Source organism: Ictalurus punctatus, chromosome 4 (assembly GCF_001660625.3).
Source record: "Ictalurus punctatus breed USDA103 chromosome 4, Coco_2.0, whole genome shotgun sequence".
In the NCBI taxonomy this organism is placed as follows: domain Eukaryota; kingdom Metazoa; phylum Chordata; class Actinopteri; order Siluriformes; family Ictaluridae; genus Ictalurus; species Ictalurus punctatus.
The window spans coordinates 20,995,848-21,015,209 of NC_071284.1; the positions used below are offsets into that span (position 1 = coordinate 20,995,848).

At 37.4% G+C, this 19,362-nt stretch overlaps 1 protein-coding gene and 1 long non-coding RNA gene across 7 annotated transcripts in view; one reads left to right on the forward strand and one right to left on the reverse strand.

The window, feature by feature from the left end:
* Positions 1-6,022: 6,022 nt before the first annotated feature.
* Positions 6,023-11,980, reverse strand: LOC108264019 (uncharacterized). The gene is made up of 2 exons (XR_001812323.3): positions 11,839-11,980; positions 6,023-6,576 (listed from the first exon to the last, which is right to left on the reverse strand). It is a non-coding gene; the product is annotated as an uncharacterized LOC108264019 (long non-coding RNA).
* bcl9l (bcl9 like) overlaps positions 11,975-19,362 on the forward strand; it is a 96,139-nt gene continuing 88,751 nt past the window's right edge. For 4 of the 6 annotated variants that reach the window (XM_017465272.3, XM_017465280.3, XM_017465281.3 and 1 more), the window contains exon 1: positions 11,975-12,113. The gene's annotated coding sequence lies outside the window, so the exon portion shown is untranslated. Of the gene's footprint in view, positions 12,117-19,362 lie in introns of all 6 variants that reach the window. The other 2 variants (XM_017465273.3, XM_017465278.3) reach the window with 1 other exon arrangement.

Genomic DNA, 19,362 nt, shown 5'->3' on the forward strand with positions numbered 1-19,362 from the left:
TATCAAAGGAACTCCGATATTCCAAAACATTCTCCAGTAACGGACTGGCAAATTCATGAAATTAAAAAACATTCTTGAATCCCTTTTCCTGTAGTTATGGCTCTGCTTTCTGTGATCTCTGTGATTCCTTATGCAACAATTGTAACACATCTAAATGTGAATATGCGGCTCACCGAATCTGAGTGCTTGGACCCCAAAAATGCCGCTTGCCGCTTTAAGTTTTTTTAGTGGTGTTTGCTATGCAAAACATCACTATTATAATTGCCCATACTTATTATTATTAGTGGTGCTTGCTATGCAAAGCATCACTATTATAATTGCCTAAATTAATTTTTCTTCTTCATTTTATTCTTCTGGACACTTTTTCAGCACGTGACTAGTCCCGCACCATTTGTGTCACCATCATAAAACATACCTCAAAATGTGTGACCCCATTGTGAGAAGTGTGCTGTTACTTTTCTAGGCATTTCCATGTGCACGTTTCATGCACGTTGCCAAAAACGCATATTTTCCACCCATAGAGAATGAATGGGGAATAAAACATGCGTGTCACAGCTCAGACACTGTTCACCTGACATGCTTGTATCACATATCCTCTTGTACATCTTAGAGAATAGACCTGGCATGTACACATTGTGCTTAGAATTTTTGCTGGAAACATCCAGAAAATTGCATTATTCCGGTCCCATAGAGAATAATGGGAAATATTGGACCCACCCCCTAACACCCACACTCAGATCGATGAGAAGTCTTGCATTATGGGTACTCTAGTGATGTCATGTGATGTCACATAATGTCACGTGATGTCACAAGTATGTTGACCCCCAAAATGCCACAGACGCAAGTGGCAGATGGTTACAACAGCTCCTGCAGCTTTTAACTTTAATTTCTTTTTTTCACCTCTTTCAGTCTTTCTATCGTTCTGGTTTTATGCAAGACTTTTTATTTCACCTTATTGTCTATATTTGTGCCCAAATTTGTAATTTTAAACGTTTTTCTTGCCATATTTTTGGACCCACCAAGACTACTCGGACAATGCTTGTTTATTCAAGGGAGCAGCTCCTGATGTATCAGATTAGAGTGGCGGCCTTGCCGACAGACATACCAGCGGAGCTACGGAGGCACAGGTGAGGGACAAGAGCAGGCGCAAAGATTAGAGAGAAGCGGGAGAGAAAAAGGAGACTCAAACCTTGCCTTCCATCATTTGTTATCGGTAATGTAAGATCGCTGGCCAACAAGTCAGACAAGATTGCAGCACTGACGAGTAGCCAGCATGAGTACAGGGAGGCCAGTTTGTTGTGCTTCAAGGAGACATGGCTAACAGGGTCGAGCTAGCTGGCTTCACACTAGTGCGAGCTGACAGAGGAAAACAGAGTGGTAAGAAGAAGGGAGGGGGTATAGCTGTCTTTGTTAACTCAAAATGGTGCAACACTAGACACATAACGGTCAAGGAGAGCATGTGTACACCAGATATAGAGCTACTGGCTGTGGGACTGAGACCATACTATTTGCCCAGGGAGTTCTCTCACGCCATTGTTGTGACTGTGTACATTCCACCATCGGCAGTAGCGGCACACGCCTGTGACATCATCTACTCCACCACTGCAAAACTTCAGACACAACACCCGAGCGAACTCATGATTACTAATGGGGACTTCAACCATGTCCCCCTCTCTAAAACCCTTACAAACTTCACACAATATGTAAAATGCAAAACAAGGGAGAATAAAATTTTGGACCAGTTGTATGCCAATGTGAAGGGGGCATACAGCTCCACTGCCCTTTGCCCTCTGGGCAAATCAGACCATAACTTGATCTACAGTGAGGGAAAGAAGTATTTGATCCCCTGCTGATTTTGTACGTTTGTCCACTGGCAAAGAAATGATCAGTCTATAATTTTAATGGTAGGTTTATTTGAACAGTGAGAGACAGAATAACAACAAAAAAATCCAGAAAAATGCATGTCAAAAATGTTATAAATTGATTTGCATTTTAATGAGGGAAATATGTATTTGACCCCTCTGCAAAACATGACTTAGTACTTGGTGACAAAACCCTTGCTGGCAATCACAGAGGTCAGACGTTTCTTGTAGTTGGCCACCAGGTTTGCACACATCTCAGGAGGGATTTTGTCCCACTCCTCTTTGCAGATCTTCTCCAAGTCATTAAGGTTTCGAGGCTGATGTTTGGCAACTCGAACCTTCAGCTCCCTCCACAGATTTTCTATGGGATTAAGGTCTGGAGACTGGCTAGGCCACTCCAGGACCTTAATGTGCTTCTTCTTGAGCCACTCCTTTGTTGCCTTGGCCGTGTGTTTTGGGTCATTGTCATGCTGGAATACCCATCCACAACCCATTTTCAATGCCCTGGCTGAGGGAAGGAGGTTATCACCCAAGATTTGACGGTACATGGCCCCGTCCATCGTCCCTTTGATGCGGTGAAGTTGTCATGTCCCCTTAGCAGAAAAACACCCCCAAAGCATAATGTTTCCACCTCCATGTTTGACGGTGGGGATGGTGTTCTTGGGGTCATAGGCAGCATTCCTCCTCCTCCAAACACGGCGAGTTGAGTTGATGCCAAAGAGCTCCATTTTGGTCTCATCTGACCACAACACTTTCACCCAGTTGTCCTCTGAATCATTCAGATGTTCATTGGCAAACTTCAGACGGGCATGTATATGTGCTTTCTTGAGCAGCGGACCTTGCGGGCGCTGCAGGATTTCATTCCTTCACGGCGTAGTGTGTTACCAATTGTTTTCTTGGTGACTATGGTCCCAGCTGCCTTGAGATCATTGACAAGATCCTCCCGTGTAGTTCTGGGCTGATTCCTCACTGTTCTCATGATCGTTGCAACTCCACGAGGTGAGATCTTGCATGGAGCCCCAGGCCTTGGGAGATTGACAGTTCTTTTGTGTTTCTTCCATTTGCGAATAATCGCACCAACTGTTGTCACCTTCTCACCAAGCTGCCTGGCAATAGTCTTGTAGCCCATTCCAGACTTGTGTAGGTCTATAATCTTGTCCCTGACATCCTTGCAGAGCTCTTTGGTCTTGGCCATAGTGGAGAGTTTGGAATCTGATTGATTGTTTGCTTCTGTGGACAGGTGTCTTTTATACAGGTAACAAGCTGAGATTAGGAACACTCCCTTTAAGAGTGTGCTCCTAATCTCAGCTTGTTACCTGTATAAAAGACACGTGGGAGCCAGAAATCTTTCTGATTGAGAGGTGGTCAAATACTTATTTCCCTCATTAAAATGCAAATCAATTTATAACATTTTTGACATGCGTTTTTCTAGATTTTCTTGTTGTTATTCTGTCTCTCACTGTTCAAATAAACCTACCATTAAAATTATAGACTGATCATTTCTTTGCCAGTGGGCAAACGTACAAAATCAGCAGGGGATCAAATACTTCTTTCCCTCACTGTATAGACTACACCTACTAATACAGTTGATGGACTATTTTGCATTACTACACATAGCTAATGCTAGTCATCTTTAGCAGGGTGATTCGAAAATGTACTCTTTAGTGTACCGTAGCAGTGGAAAAGAATGATAAAGTTTCATTTGACAAATCTGCTCATCTAGAGAGGGCTTTTCATTTGTTCTATAGGAAAGAAAAACATGATTACATTTCTGCTTATTCGTGTAAACGTCAACTACATTGTGTAATCTAATTTCATGTATTGATTCATTTTTGATTTTTTAAAATCTTTTGTCATTCGCACATATAACCTTCTAGCTCCATTGTAGTCAGTTTGCTCTTTGAATAGAATTAGCAGCCTTTGGACTGTGGGTCGTTCTATGAGAGGGATAAAAGTAGTAAATGCAGTGTTTCTTTTTTTGTCTATATTGCTCATTTTATTCAACTTAACAACTTGTGTCCATAATTATGGTAATTAAGTACATAACACTTAAATTCCTTTTATATAATGTGAAATAAAAGTGTATGTTTGTGTGTGTGCGTGCGTCATATTTTTGTTTGAGTGTGTGTGTGTGTGGAATGCACATGACCATACTATGTATGAGAATGTGTGTGTTTGTGTGTGTCATACATTTGGTGGTGGTGGTGTTTGTGTCATATTTTTGGTTGGATGTGTACGGAAATTCATTATTAATCATTTACTTATTTTTTTTTAATCAACCTTATGTATGTATGTGCGTCATATTTTTGGTTGGATGTGTGTGTGTGTCATATTTTTGGTTGGATGTGTGTGTCTGTGTGTGTGCGCGAGTCATATTTTTGGTTCGATGTGTGTGCGTGTCATGTTTTTGGTTGGATGTGTGTCTGTGTGTGTGCGCGAGTCATATTTTTGGTTGGATGTGTGTGTGTGTCTTATTTTGGGTTGGATGTGTATGGAAATTCATTATTTATTATTTTATTATCCTTATGTATGTGTGTGTGCGTGTGTGTGTGCGTGTGTGTGTGTGTGTGTGTGTGTGTGTGTGGAATGCACCGGAACCGGATTTTACAGGAAATATAGGTAAAGAACATGCTGCAATAATTATCATTGACCTTTTTGACCTAGGCCTGACTCATGAATGTTTCACAATCTATGGGAAAGGAAACAACTTGTGTGTGTGTGTGTGTGTGTGTCTGGAATACATCAGAAACGAATTTAACATAATTATAATTTATTATGATGACCCTTTGACCTATCATCATCATTATATTTAATGATGATGATTATGACCTTTGACCTGTACATAGATAGTAAAAATATGTCTCTTTTTGACCTGTCAAAAATAAGGTTACAAAATATACAATGTATATTTACATTATTTATATCTCTCTTCTGCTGTATCATTTAACTTTCTTTTTCGCAGACATTGCTTTATGGTGCCATCAACCACTCATTTTTACATGCTCCTGCATGTTTTCTTGATTATGATGTTTAACACATGTAACAATGTCATCGTGATTTCCATTACAGTGCTTCAAATAGATTGCATTATCTGTCAATAACTATCCACTTGGGATACGTGAATTTCATCTGTCATCATTAAAGGTCATCACATTTATTTGGAAAAGGTCTGCTGCAGCAAAAAGGTCTACTTCAGTTGCACATGAAGTACAATAATACATTCTGTGTCAAATAATCTTTCACCGATCTGTACTGTTCTCTTAAGTATTTCACAAATTTAGAACTGTTAGCTTCAAGGTGTTTCACAACTGAACATCTACTATTCAGGTTTTTCTCTTCATTGCCACATACTGCATGTGCAATTGATCTATAAAAAGCAACTCCCATCAGCGTTGATGCACTTTGTTTTACAGCGCTCTCCTAAAGAACACAAATTGCTTTCAACACCACTGTTTTCATTAATCAGTTGTAAACGTAGACACACAACACATCCTGATCTGCAGTGTTAAAGGTTTAAAACTCATTATGGTATCTCCAATAATGATGTCATCCATTAGAAATGATCAGGTAACTTACTCACCTGTCTAGTTTTGACTTGTTTTGCTCCTCTCTCCTTTTACTTGAAACCAGACATTTCTCATTTGATTTGTAGTCATTGTTTTACATACACACACACACACCTGTTTACTACTGTCACCAATAGAACACTTACTCCGCTCACCTGTCCTCTTAGGTCAAACATGTGCAACACTGCCTTGGTGACAAGACTTATAAGCTGTCTCAATAGTTGTGACCTTACCAATTGCTCTTGCTCTCACATCAGTCACTTCAAATGGTATTCCTTGAGCATTCAGTGACAAAGCAAGCTTAACATAAGTAAACATGTATGTCATTACAGTATGTTACTATGCTTGTGCCTTTAGCATATTCAGCCATACCTTTGTCATTAGGTGAATGAGAATCGTTTACAGCAAATTTTGGCCCCTCCATTATAACTGCACAAATGTAGTCTTCAATGCTCAACAAACAAACATGCATCAAACTGAAGCAAAGCCCTCCGAAGTGCTTCTTGTATAGACATGGATACATCTCGCACTGCTTCATCATAAACCTCAACACCAATACATCCAGTGTATGAATAACGACACTTAATTGAAAACTTGTTATTACAGAATGTGTGCATTGTTAGCAATTCAGCAATCGCTACATAACCACGCTGCGTTGGGTCACCTATCTTGCCCTGTAATCACATTAATGTATACAGCTCATCACCATGCAAGAGAACAGCATCCAATTCATTTGTTGTCCATGTCAGCACATCCTTCAGCTTGCTCATCATTACTGCTGTCACACTGTCTGTTTCTGTCAAAATCAAATCGCTCATCCTCCAGATGGAAAGAGCCTTGTATGACTTTCTGTGGATAATCAGCAGAATTAGTGACATGTACAAATCTGTTAATTTCTTCACCAGGAAATTTGCTTATTTTTATATGACACATTATGCCAGAGTTTTTGCCAACTTCATTTGCCATATACTGTTGGAACCTCTCCCCCTTTTGTTCAGGAGGAGGTATAACCCCATCAGTCAGACCCTTTTTTATTTTCTCCATGAGGAGCCATAACCTCATCAGTCAAGTCAATTGAAGTGCCCAATGAGTAGCGCCCAGCATTACCCTCTTTGCAGTCTGGGACCATCAGAAATTCCACGCGGCATCTGCAATTACATAAATACACAGAGAAATCTATTTAGTACAGTGCTTACTACATTTAACTTTACCCATTGTCTCCAGCAATGGATAACACATGAATACGCAGTAGCCTGTAATGTTATACATATGGACAGTCAGTTTTCTGACCTAAAGCAAAAAAAAAAAAAGTGCAAAATTTATATAATGGCACAAATCACCAGAGCTGACTTATAAAGACATTAGATGAAAATAACAGCACATCTATATTAATACTAATAGATAACATACAAGCAATAATTGCAAATCATACGAGCAATGATGTCTGGCCATAACAATTTGTGCATAACCTTTAGCACAGACCACTTGCTGAACATCTTATGGGTGTGATTATATTCAGAAAAATACACAAAAATCTAAATCGTTTATATCAGAAGTGCTCAGTCCTACTCCTGGAGTCCTACTCCTACTCCCTCATAAAACACACCTGAACTAAATGACCATGGTTTCATGGTTCATTATAAATTATAGACAGGTCTGTTACAGCAGCATTAATCAGATTGCTTTCTAGCCTTATTCAATGTACGAGTCATCTTTCATGTCAAATTCTTAATCAATAAATAAATTTAGAATAATAGGACACTATAGGGCTGTTACCAATCAAATGAAATCAGTATCAACAAAATCCATCTTTGCACTGCAGAGGTGGCACAGAAGCTGTATTTGTAGTGGCATTTAGATGTATTTACACAGACTGTTTAATGCAGCTCAGAGATGGCATGAATGTGATTGTAAATGTAGTGTAAATGTTATGAGGTTAATATTTTAGATTTAAATGAGATATTTTACATATAGAAATAAGAAATGGGAAAAATTTAATGAATTTTATATATAAAACTAAAACTGCCAGTAGGTGGCGACAAGTCACTGTCTAAATAAGTGATTAATTGAATCATTCATTCAACTGATTCGTTCAAACACACTGAATGATTCAAGAACGAAGCACAACTCTGTGTTGCTGGGAGAGCAATCACTCTCCTTTGTTTTCATTTCCGAAATAGAACAAAGACAGGGTCTAAAAATTGTCACTTAATATTAACTTATTGTTTACTGAACTGTTGTATAAAATTAATAACAGTTGCAATCGTACTGATATTCGCACGATATTAAAGCACATTTAAATCATAAAGGCTCATGGACGATTGTAGTTCATCTCACACAGAGCAAAAACTCAGCGCCGCGTTTCATTAACATTCATTTTAGATCATATGAGATTATCGATGTTTAATCACATAACTCAAAGTAAATATAATTAAAACTAAATCTACCATAACAGCTGCATTAAATCGTACGGAGCCCCCCTAGTGTCAGGTAAGAAAAAAAATACAGCCATGTGTAAACCGTGCCTTCAGTTTTGTAATCTGTGCCCTTCCGTGCCTTTAGTTTTGTAAACCGCGCGCACCGCGTTAAAGTTGGGTTTATATTGGACATTCGCTGTACATTCGAGCTTCTCTCCTATTTCTCAAGAAATAAACACACAAAATGGACATAACGTGTATTGTCTTAATAATGTGTATTGAGTGGACATAGAACCGATACAACTGAATATATTTTTATTTTTTCTCCCATTAAAGCCAGCGGAAACCAATCTTTGGGAAACGCAGGTCAGCAGCGCTTTATAGTAATGGAGTCAGTAAGGGACCGTCTACAAAGTGCATGACCTGGGCAACTGTATAAGATTCTACTAAGTTTATAGTCGTCTAATTTACAGGATATCTAACTTATTGCAGTGTTAGAATACAGTATGGATAAAGAATTAGTATTTTTATAGCATATATTATTAATGATATACCTTTTTATTACACATATAAACTTATTGTGCCATATAAAAATCTTATACAGTTGGCCAGGTCATGCACTTTTTAGATGGTCCCTTACTGACTCCATTACTATAAAGCGCTGATGACCTGTGTTTCCCACGGTTTACAAACCTGAGGGCACGGTTTACACACGGCTGTATTTTTTTTCTTACCTGACACTAAGTGGGCTTCGTAAAATCGTCATTTATGACACCCAAAAAATAAAAACACAACAGTATATTCTCCTTATCAAAAAAAAAATTGTGCGCATGTGTACATCGCCTGAGAGCGACGACCTGAACTGCTGCTCTCATGTACTCTCATGAACGAGGTCAACATTTCCGCCAAATAATAAATTACATTTCAATCTGTTCCATGCCAATTCCTATAGTAAGCCTTCAGAACACTTGAAGTGGTGTTGGATTATTTTTACGATACATTTGCATCCAAGAGACACGGGTCTCTTATTCAATCAAAAAGTGCCTTTTTGCATGTATTTACCAAAAATAGCCATAGGAACATATCGACTAACCTCGAGTTACTTAAACCAATATCAGAAATATTATAGATGAGTAATAATAAAGAACAGATTAATAAGATTACAGACAAAGCAGGAACAACATATTACCTACATTTTCCAATAAGAAAACAAAGATGACCGCCATGCAAAATGGTATCTGAGAATGCAACAAAAATACATCATATGAATGAATGAATGCCTTTTATTGTCACTATACACATGTACAATGAAATTAAGAGAAATTAATCATAGCACCCCTAGTGGAAGGAAGTGTTTAGATATTTTCCTTTAATGCATTGAGTTAAATAGCATAATTATTTTATTTATATGACTATATATTAATTAATATAGTACAATTACTATATACTAATTAATTAATATATATTTATTACATATCATTCATATATTAATTATTTATTTTGATTATTTACAATAAATTCTGTATTGTTTTACTTGGGCAGTTTATTTGTAATATTGCACTTTGTTCAAATTAAACACTTATATATATATATATATATATATATATATATATATATATATATATATATATATATATATATCCAAATGGTGTACAGTTTACCTTGCCCTTGTAAATTATAAATGATGCACTCTGTCTAGAAAAAAACGATTATTATAAAAAATAAGTAATTAATCATGAGTCCTCCTAGGCAATTCGTTCAATGTTGACCAAAATTTAATCAGATCAGTTATCAAAAGCTTTTTGATAGACCCAACTGTTCTCATTTAGCACATCAATGAATTCGGCAAGGAGCATGCCAAAATGGACATGAGACTGTATCTCCACAACAGTTTGGCATATTAAGATGAAACCTAGTACCTGTCATCACAATTATGACATAAGGGTACCTGCACAATTTTCCCATGTTGGCCATTTTGAAGGTCTGCCATTTAGAATTTTGTAGTAAAATGCTATATTTTATGAATGCGTTGGCATATCCTTATAAAACTGTCATCGGCACCATGTACTGAAGGTACTCAAGTAGTTTTGAGACAGCACCACCTTGTGGTCAAAAAGTATTCAAAGTTATTCAAAGAATTTTGATAAATCATATCGTTTTCAAATGCCGCTTCAACAAATTTGATGGTGAGCATACCAAAATGGACACGAGGGTATATCTCCGCAACGCTTGGTACGTGTCATCACCATTAGGCCCTGAGGTGACCTGCAGAGTTTCAGCACACTGCCCCCTACTGGTCAGGAGACAGCAAAAATGGCATTTTGGGATTATAAGTCTTATAATGCTAACCATCATGCCCAGATGCTACCTGACCAGTTTCAGAACAGCACCACATACTGGACACTTTTAGGTTAATAACTTTTGATGAAAATCTTTCCGCCATTTTGAATTTTCTGCAAAACCTACTTTTTCAAACTCATCCTAGGCTATTTGTCCGATTTTCATGAAAATTGGGTTCCATCATCTCAAGACACTCATAACTATAGTTATTCACAGAAACCATACCGTTTTTGAATGGTGCTTCAACAAATTTGTCAAAGAACACGCAAAACTGAATTTGAGGCTGTATGTCCGCAAAGCTTTGAGGGATTGTGATGAAACTTGGCATGTTTCATCATCATTAGGCCCTGAGGTTATCTGCAGCATTTCGGTGCACTGCCCCTACTGGTGAGAAGATAGAAAAATGGCTATTTTGGCTCATAACTCTTGAACGCTTTCTTGCATGAAACTATCATGCGCAAATGTTACCTGAGCTGTTTCAGAACAGTGCCACATTCTGGACAAATTCTAAGTAGCAGCATTTTAGATATTTTTAAATAAATGTTTTTTTATGATTGAAAGTTTACATTTTCTAACTGAAACTGGTCTCTTTAGATTTAGTGCAGCATTTCAAGTCGATCGATACCCAATTTTCCCATATGGGCCATTTCGCGCGTCAACCATTTAGAATTTTGTCATAAAAATGCTATATTTTATAAACACCCTGGCATATCCTTATGAAACTTGGCAACTGTCTTTGACACCATGCCCTGAAGGTACACAAAATGGTTTTGTGGCACCGCCACCTTCTGGTCAAAAATTATAATGCAATTTAATTACTTTTGCCCATTGTCATGCTACTGGTCTTGCTAGATTCCATGAGTCATGCCGGAAACAATGATACCAATGATACCAACAATGATGCCATAGTCGATTGAACTTGCTGTCTGCCATTTTGAATTTTGGTGAAAACCTCCTTTTTCAAACTCCTCCTAGACTGTTGGCCCGATTTTCACCAAATTCAATTCAGATCATCTTCAGACGATGCCGGCAAAAACTTGGATTTTGTGTTGATATACCAAACGGTTTTTGTTTAACGCATCAACAAATTTGATTGCATGATGCCGAAACGATTCTGAGGCTGTATCTGTGCAAGGCTTTGAATATTGACAAATTATTTTAAAAATTATTTCCAAATTACTAAATTGCTCTTTTTCACAGTTTGTCTTGATGCTCTCTGCCATGGTTGTTTAGCTCCTCGTTTAACCTCTTTAGTGCTTGGCCCCTTAATTGCTGCGTGCAGCTATATTTATTATTATTATTATTATTATTATTATTATTATTATTATTATTGACGTAATTAGCTTTCATATGAGAAAAATAAATAGCAGCGTGTATCTTTTAACTTTGTTTAATATTTTTTGATTCCCATAAGAAATCTTTGTGAATAATTGCACCTTATTGGCAGAAATCGGGTTAGCTGCGGTGGCTGTCCAAGTGTGCAAGACAAACCGGGTAACCTGAGCAAACGACACTCGAGTGGGTGTGTATGGGTGTCGTTTCCATCAGCTCTGTCTCCCTCTCTCTCTCTGTCTGTCTGTCTGTCTCTCTGTCTGTCTCTGTGTGTGTGTGTGTGCGCGCGCGCGCGCGCTTGAGTGTTGTGTGGGTACCTACGCTATGGTGTGTGATATGAATGCGATGTCCTGCCCTTCCCCGTCGTCTCCGTTCGCGGAATCATGATCTGCTGTCTTCCCCGGGACTCTTCCGCCTCGAACCGAACGAGGGAGATTGTGAAAGCGCCTCATTTCTGATCGCCGTCGCCGCGTTGTTCGCGGGATATGCAGCTTTTGCTCGCCGGAGCCTGAGGATCTCGCGCAGTGGCCACTTTTGGTGATGTCAGTTCGGCCGTCACTCCTGACATCGGTTTTCCTCCCGGACACGGCGGAAAGGTGGTAGGAAACATATCGGTATCAGTTAAAACACAAGCCTCACTGTTGTTCAATACACAGACTGGCAATTGTAACTGTCAAACTGGTCCAGCACCGACACTTCATCTGTCTAGAGAGAAAAAAAACCTTACATTTTCAAATCGCTGGGTCGCTTGCTATACATATTGCCCGCAGATGTACCGAAATGTTACTTCGCTGAACGGAAGAGTATGGCAGCGTTAGCTAGCCTGCTGCAGTTAGCTAGCGTTGGTGGCTAGCTAAGCTTTTCATGCAGTGGAAGCTAATAAGCTGACGACAAACAAGGCAGACGTCAGATCGCTTCCATGTTACTGTCAAATGGCGCAGGACAAAATGTTTGTAACAATCATGGACGGGTAGTTTCTTCTTTTGCTTGTTATTTTTCCTGCTTTTTTTATGTCGGTTAGTTAAAATGGAATGTGAAGTCACACTCAGGCAGAAGCTTGGAGAATTTTGTCTACTATCAGTATTACTGGCGAAACGGTCAAAGCCACCGGCTGGAGCTAATGCTGGGTGACATAAAGCCGAGAGTGTTATTCAGACTATGAGAAGCACTGCTTCCCCGTTATTTCGGAAAAAGTTAATCGAATCCTGTTCTTTTCTGCAAACTTTACTGTCACGTCTCCGCAGCACTGTTTGACTTTTTATGACGACGAAGCATGCGCAGTGTTGTTCTCTTCGGTTGTTTAGTATATATACGTTATGATTCTGGTTAAAAGTTCATCGGACTGTTAGCTACTGTAACTGATCTCTTATGTACATAATGGTCCATCTAGGAATTGCTGTGAGTTTGAGTTCAGGTTTTGGTAGCTTATTATAGCAACAGAGTTCCTGTTAACAATGCAATCACAAAGTCGAAACTCAGTATGTTTGTGTCAGTAAACTCTGCATTAGCGCCAATATGGGCATGGCTTTGTGACTCTTGGTTAGGCTATAACCAGGTGATGTCTCATGGTTGTGATTGTTGTTATACTTGACAGATCTGCCAAGTATGCTTGGAAACTGTTATGTGGTCTGTTTAGGGTCATGTCAGGAGTTTGTGAAGACTTCATATCTAAAGCGCTGCCACATTGTATTAAAGGGATACATAGAGTATTCTTACAGTTTAGACTCCTTTTTTTTTTTTTTTTTTTCCCCAGCTGTAGTGCTAGCCTACTATACAATGTCATGTTAACTCCTTAAAAAGGCAATGGAAGATGTTTAAATCTGCTGGCTCCATATTACAGGGATGCTGGGATTATTGATTAATGTCATAGCCTTATAGATATCCAAAAAAAAAAAAACCCAACATGGTCACAAATACATGTTATAACTAAACAATAGTTCCCCTCTTTCAAGAAACTATATTTCTCTGCACTGTTACGTATGTGTAAACAGAAAAACGAGCTCACCACTTAAAGGTACAGAGATAAAAAAAAATAATGTACAGTATATGCTATGCACACATGAATGATCATACAAAAAAATGTGCAATATACGATATTACAAACATGTTATTAAATTATGTAACAACTGTAAACGTCACATACCTGTACAATGTCTTAAGGAACAATGACCTATACTTAAGTTACTGGAGCCATATACCAAGTAGAATTCAATGTCAACAGGGATTCATCTGTCTGCTCCTTTTTCTTAGTGATGCGCATGCCTGCAACTCACTTAAAATAGACTTCAAACAGAAAGGTACGGAAGCCCTAAGCACCAATGCATTATAATTTTTTTTCTTTGTTGTTTTCTCATGATCTTGACTTAATTTTCTAGTGATCTTGACATAACCAAAAACTGTTTTCTCACAACGTAATTTTATCCTGGAGAAAATCTCACCCATTGTGAATGGGACTGGTGTTACATGCATGTTGGCATCTTCGCCATCATAAATGTAATAATTGCCCTCTGTAGAGATGTACTTTATCTCCGCATTAAGAGAGAGGGGTGTCCCCTTCTCAAGTATCAGACACTAATGTGGAAATCGTCAATCCTGCAGGGATGACGTATTTTTGTACGTCACCACAGAAGTTAGCATCACCCTGGTTCCTTTGACAAAAAGCCAATAGGGTTTTTCTATTTGCTTTTGGATTACTGCAGAAAATAAACTCTGTGACCAACAAAAGTTTATGATTCTTACATGTTTTTTTTCATTAAGATAATCTTCACAAATGAACACAACATTTATGAAATTTGAAGCCTAAGTACAATCACCAGAAGTAAAAAGCTGCTGTTAATCTATAAACGATTACCACGGTTGCATGACTTCAACACCACCACAAAGCTTCTGACAACGCTTTCAATCTTTATTTAAAAAAAACAATACATTTGGAAAATACTATAAGTTGATAAATTTACAAATAGTTTGCAAGAGTGTGAGTATAAACACAATGAGGCTGTAGTAGATGAGCTTACCTGTTCGGAGTGATGACGTTTAATGTCCCCGATAACCTCTGTAGTACCATTTTAGCCACTCATTAGCAACTGTCTTTTTCAAGATATGTAAAAGCTTTTTTTTTTTTTTTTTTAAACCTGAGTGGGGTATTACTGATGTATTTTATGTTGTCGTATAAAACGTAAACATATCTTGAGCTTGTGTTAACCACAGACCTTATTTCAGGCATTTAAACAAAAACCCCATTGAGTTTGGGATGATGGATGAGGAGTACACAAAAAAATTAAGTCAAGATCATGAGAAAATTAAGTCGAGATCACGATAAAAGATGAAAGAGAAAATTAATTATGCATGGCCGCTTAAGGCTTCCATAAAAAGGAAGCTATTGAAAAAAAATTACTTAAGACATTTGACCTTGCTGTGACCTGAACCCTGCTTGGATCAATTCCAAAATCAGTGATGATTACATATAAATCCTACAAGCATTCAACCTCTCATACTTGAGATATCATGTTAATAAGAACCTCAGAAGGACTCATTGATGGATGGACTGATGGCAGAAATCTTAGATTGCCAGAAAATGGGCCTTGAAGATGAAAATAACAGGAAGGACGTTATCGAAGAAAAACTATTTCAGACATTCAACCTTGCTGTGACATTGACTTTGTTTGGATCAATTCCAAAATCTAATCAGTTCATCTGCTGGTTACAATGATAAGTCCATATCAGTCCTACAATCATTCAACCATTCGTTCTTAAGATATTGCTCTAAAAGGAACCTCAGACATATGCAAGGATGGAAATACAGACAACTTGAAAAAATAATGTCCCCAACACCTTTTTATTACTAGCTTATTCTTTATTATGGGTCTATACAAAATGTTTTTGTCTTGTCATATAAGACCTTTTTATCTAGGATGGTTTTAATGAATTTTAATGTATTAGATCTTTTTCCATCTGCAATGAGTAAAGGTCCTGGTGTCTTCATATTGAGTAAAAAAGTGGTTAGGTGTTGAATTTTCCAGATCACTGATATCATTCGATGCTTTTGTGATTGGTTGATTATTGCTTGCTACTGCTATTGGTTGATTATGGTTTCCATTTCACAAAGCACAGTCTGAAAGGTTTTCTTGTGAAGCACTTGTTCTTTGACTGTGGCACTGAGAACTTTTCTCACAGAGGTAGGGTTAAATAACCAGTAAATGCTGTTCCATTCCTCAATGGCTTGTCACAACTCCCTCTCAGCACTTTTAGTTTCACTGTCCAAATATAGTTGTTTTACTTGTCTTCCACTGGGGTCTAATTTATCAAACGTGGCTACACATAGTTTTGTGTGAAAACTAGGCAGAGAATGTAATTTATCAAGCTTCTGACCATGCGAATGCAGGAAGCCCTAGTGGTAGAAAAGGGTAATGGGGTAAACTGATTTGTAAACTTATTGTCATTCATATCAGCATCAGCCACTGGGCTTTTAAAGGGACGTTGTTGACCATATATGGTGATTTGCACCAATTTAGTATTTGTGGCATTTTTTCAGCATGCATTTCATACTCTGCATATGCATATGTGTGATAAAAGCCAATTTCCTAATGTGTACTCAGTGTTTCCCAAACATAGACTGTGGTGGGTAGACCTCTGACCCACTACAGGGGTCTGGGGGCATGCTTAAAAATCCAAAAACCCAAGTGCCTTATTAAAGCTCTCATGCACAAAAATTCAACCATCACCCTTCATGTGAGTCATAAATTTTTTTATTTGTTGATAGTTTTTGATTGATACCCTTGCAACATACTACATTATATAATATATGTAAATACAGGGCATATTTACCAGTTGTTAATAGACAGGAAGTGTTATACCAGTTTACTAGCTAACCTTTGCATTCTTGGGATGTTATTAGATAGCAATCCATCCACCTGATATCATTCATGTAGTAAGATGCTTCATAAGTAATTGCGAGCCCCCAGACAATAAATTATTGGCTTAGTAAAAGAGGGTTATGATTTTACTGTTGTGGCTTGACACCACTGACTCTAATCAGGGCTCTGCACGACCATTTCAGTTGTATTTGCAACTGAAGAGTACTTTCTGTGACTGTGAAAAAATATTTAGGCGCATTGGTGCGAGTGACCTGTTCGAAGTTGTTTAATACAATCGTAATAAAAACTACAACTCCAAAATGCATCTAGCTACATCTAGTGATACATGCATCTAGTTATAAATAAATCATTTAATATAAAAATTGATTATAATACACTCATAAAATATAAATAAAATGAGAAATTAAATAATGTGTAATTACTATGGGTTACATTTAATATCAATTTGATATTAAGATTAGTAGGCTATTTCCTTAGAAGGCTATTAGCCTTGTTCCTAATATGGATAATTTTTTTGTGTTGGTATACTTTTAATTTGGACTATTTATTGTTTAAGATATCTAAAAATAAATATTTTATGTTTGTTTATGTATCAATTAACCAACAGTGTTTCTCATTGCTATTATATTAATTAAATTGAGAGTGACCATGAGCAGAGAGCTTACATTTAACTGTTAATGATAGACCTCCTGATTAAAGCTTAAACAAAAAAAAAAAAGATTGGTATCTGAATTAGTATCGGTCGATCAAGATGACAAGAAATCGGTATCGGATGTAAAAATCCTGATCGGCGCATCAGTAATGAATACCATTAGACTAAAGCGCTTTGGATCTGGCGGATAAATGAACTCACCCAATCACATCCTATATGAGATTATTCACATATATACACAATATACGCAGAGCAGTTTGAGAACTGGCTACAGCCCAGAACCATGGCAGTGGAAAATTTCTAATAGTGTAGCTTTAAATATACTTAAGAGGAGCAGACTTCAAAGACTGAACATTGAGGTTTATTGTATTTGTTTACGAGGTGGAACAGGTTAACAGTTGTTGTTTTTTTGCATACCGCCTGTAAAATTAACTGAAAATATTAAATTTAGCTTATCAGAAGGTAAATTAATTTGTCATGGCTCACACTATGTTCCTAAATTCTGTCATAATTGACAAGCTCAGGTTTTCTCATGTCTAATTGTGCGTTATATTGTGGCACATTAACGTTGCCATCTCTAAAAATAATAATAATAAATAAATAATAAAAAAACTAAACTTCAACCGTGCTCCTAAATTTTTGTAATTAGGAGCATAAGTGCTCCTAAAATAAATTACTGTAGAGCCATGCTAATGTTGATTCAAGGGGATGAAATTCTCATTTTAGTGAAAGTCATTTCACTAAATTTTAGCAAATATCATTTTAGCAATAAGTCATATTGCTATCTTGTAAATATGATTTGTTGATTGTGTTTCATTATTATGCTTTCCGTCCCACTCACAACTGTACGTTCAGTCAGGTAAGTTGTGCTTAAAGTGTAATTAATTGCTGTAATATACTGCACATGGGGAAATTTTGGCCTTCTTCACAAACTCCAGTTGTGGCTCTGTTTAGGTCATTGCTGACTTACAGTGTTGGATGGATGGATCACTATCTATTGACATCCCAATAATGCAAAGGCTAGCCAGTAAACAGGTACAACACTTCCTGTTACCCCTGGGGTGTAAATATGCGTAAATATAATTTAAGCATATGATTACCTCTATAATATATAATAACATTACTATTATTTCATGTCTCCTCCAAACAATATGCTTTCTTGAGCATCAATACAGGCACATGAAAGACCAAAGAACAACATGCATGAATTATGTGTGGCATAAAACATACACCGTTCAATCATCCTTATCTTCTATATCACGACCCTCTGCCCTCTCACGCCTAGCCTTTTTACCAGGTGGTCCAAATTAATTTAATATAGTTTTTTCATCCTGCCCAACTGTCTTTTTTGACTATAAACAAAAATGAGTGACACTGTTCCAGTGCAATAAAAAAAAGAAAGTGGTACAGTAAAAGCCCATAGAGGCTTGAGAATCTGCATAAATGACAGCTAAAAGTCTTTACAACATCACATACCTCTCTATGTAACTAATGACCAAGTTTCAATTTGTACTAAACATGTAGGCTAAAATAACAGTTGATATAATACTCAGCAAGCTATGATAATGAAAATACATTAAGATGAATAAGGGGATTCAAAATAAACTAAACCTGGATCATTTCAGCTACATGCACGCAGCTTTATCCATATCAAAGTGTCTACTATCGCATCTCTTAAAGAAACAAATTTTCGTTCAAGTTTCTATTAAGATTTTTGATTCCGTTAAAACTGTTAACTTACCTGAGGTTGTCTGATCGGTCTTGTGAGGACGTTTGCTGAGAGAGAAGCATTCCCATTGGCTGCAGCCTGTAGGTACAGTATCATGGCCACTAAAGCCAACATTGCACAACTACACACAGAACATCCCCGCTACGCTTATGTGTAGAACTCGCATTTATGTGCTGAACTGCTTTCGGGAAACTCGTCTTTTTAGCATCGAAAATAAAGAGATGTTTTCGTAAAGTTTTTATTTTTTAAACTACATTTTAGTCTGGTCTTTTTTCATCAACAATATTGAATGATACAGTCACATTTAGTGTTTAATGATGGTGTTGTCTCATCTTAGTCACGTAAAAAAAGATCGTCGATGAACGTTTTTCGTCATAGTTATATTTAACAAAATTAACACTATGTAGTATGTTGTAAGCTTATCTGTCAAAAACTAACCAAAAAAAATTACGCATGAAGAGTGTCCATGGATGAAGCCATGTCTCTCAGGAAGAACCATAACTTTGCTAATGGTTCGTCACAGTGGCAGGCAGCCAATCGGAACTGATTTCTGGAAAAATTTGTTAGTTATTTGAGGTTACAGTCAAGCC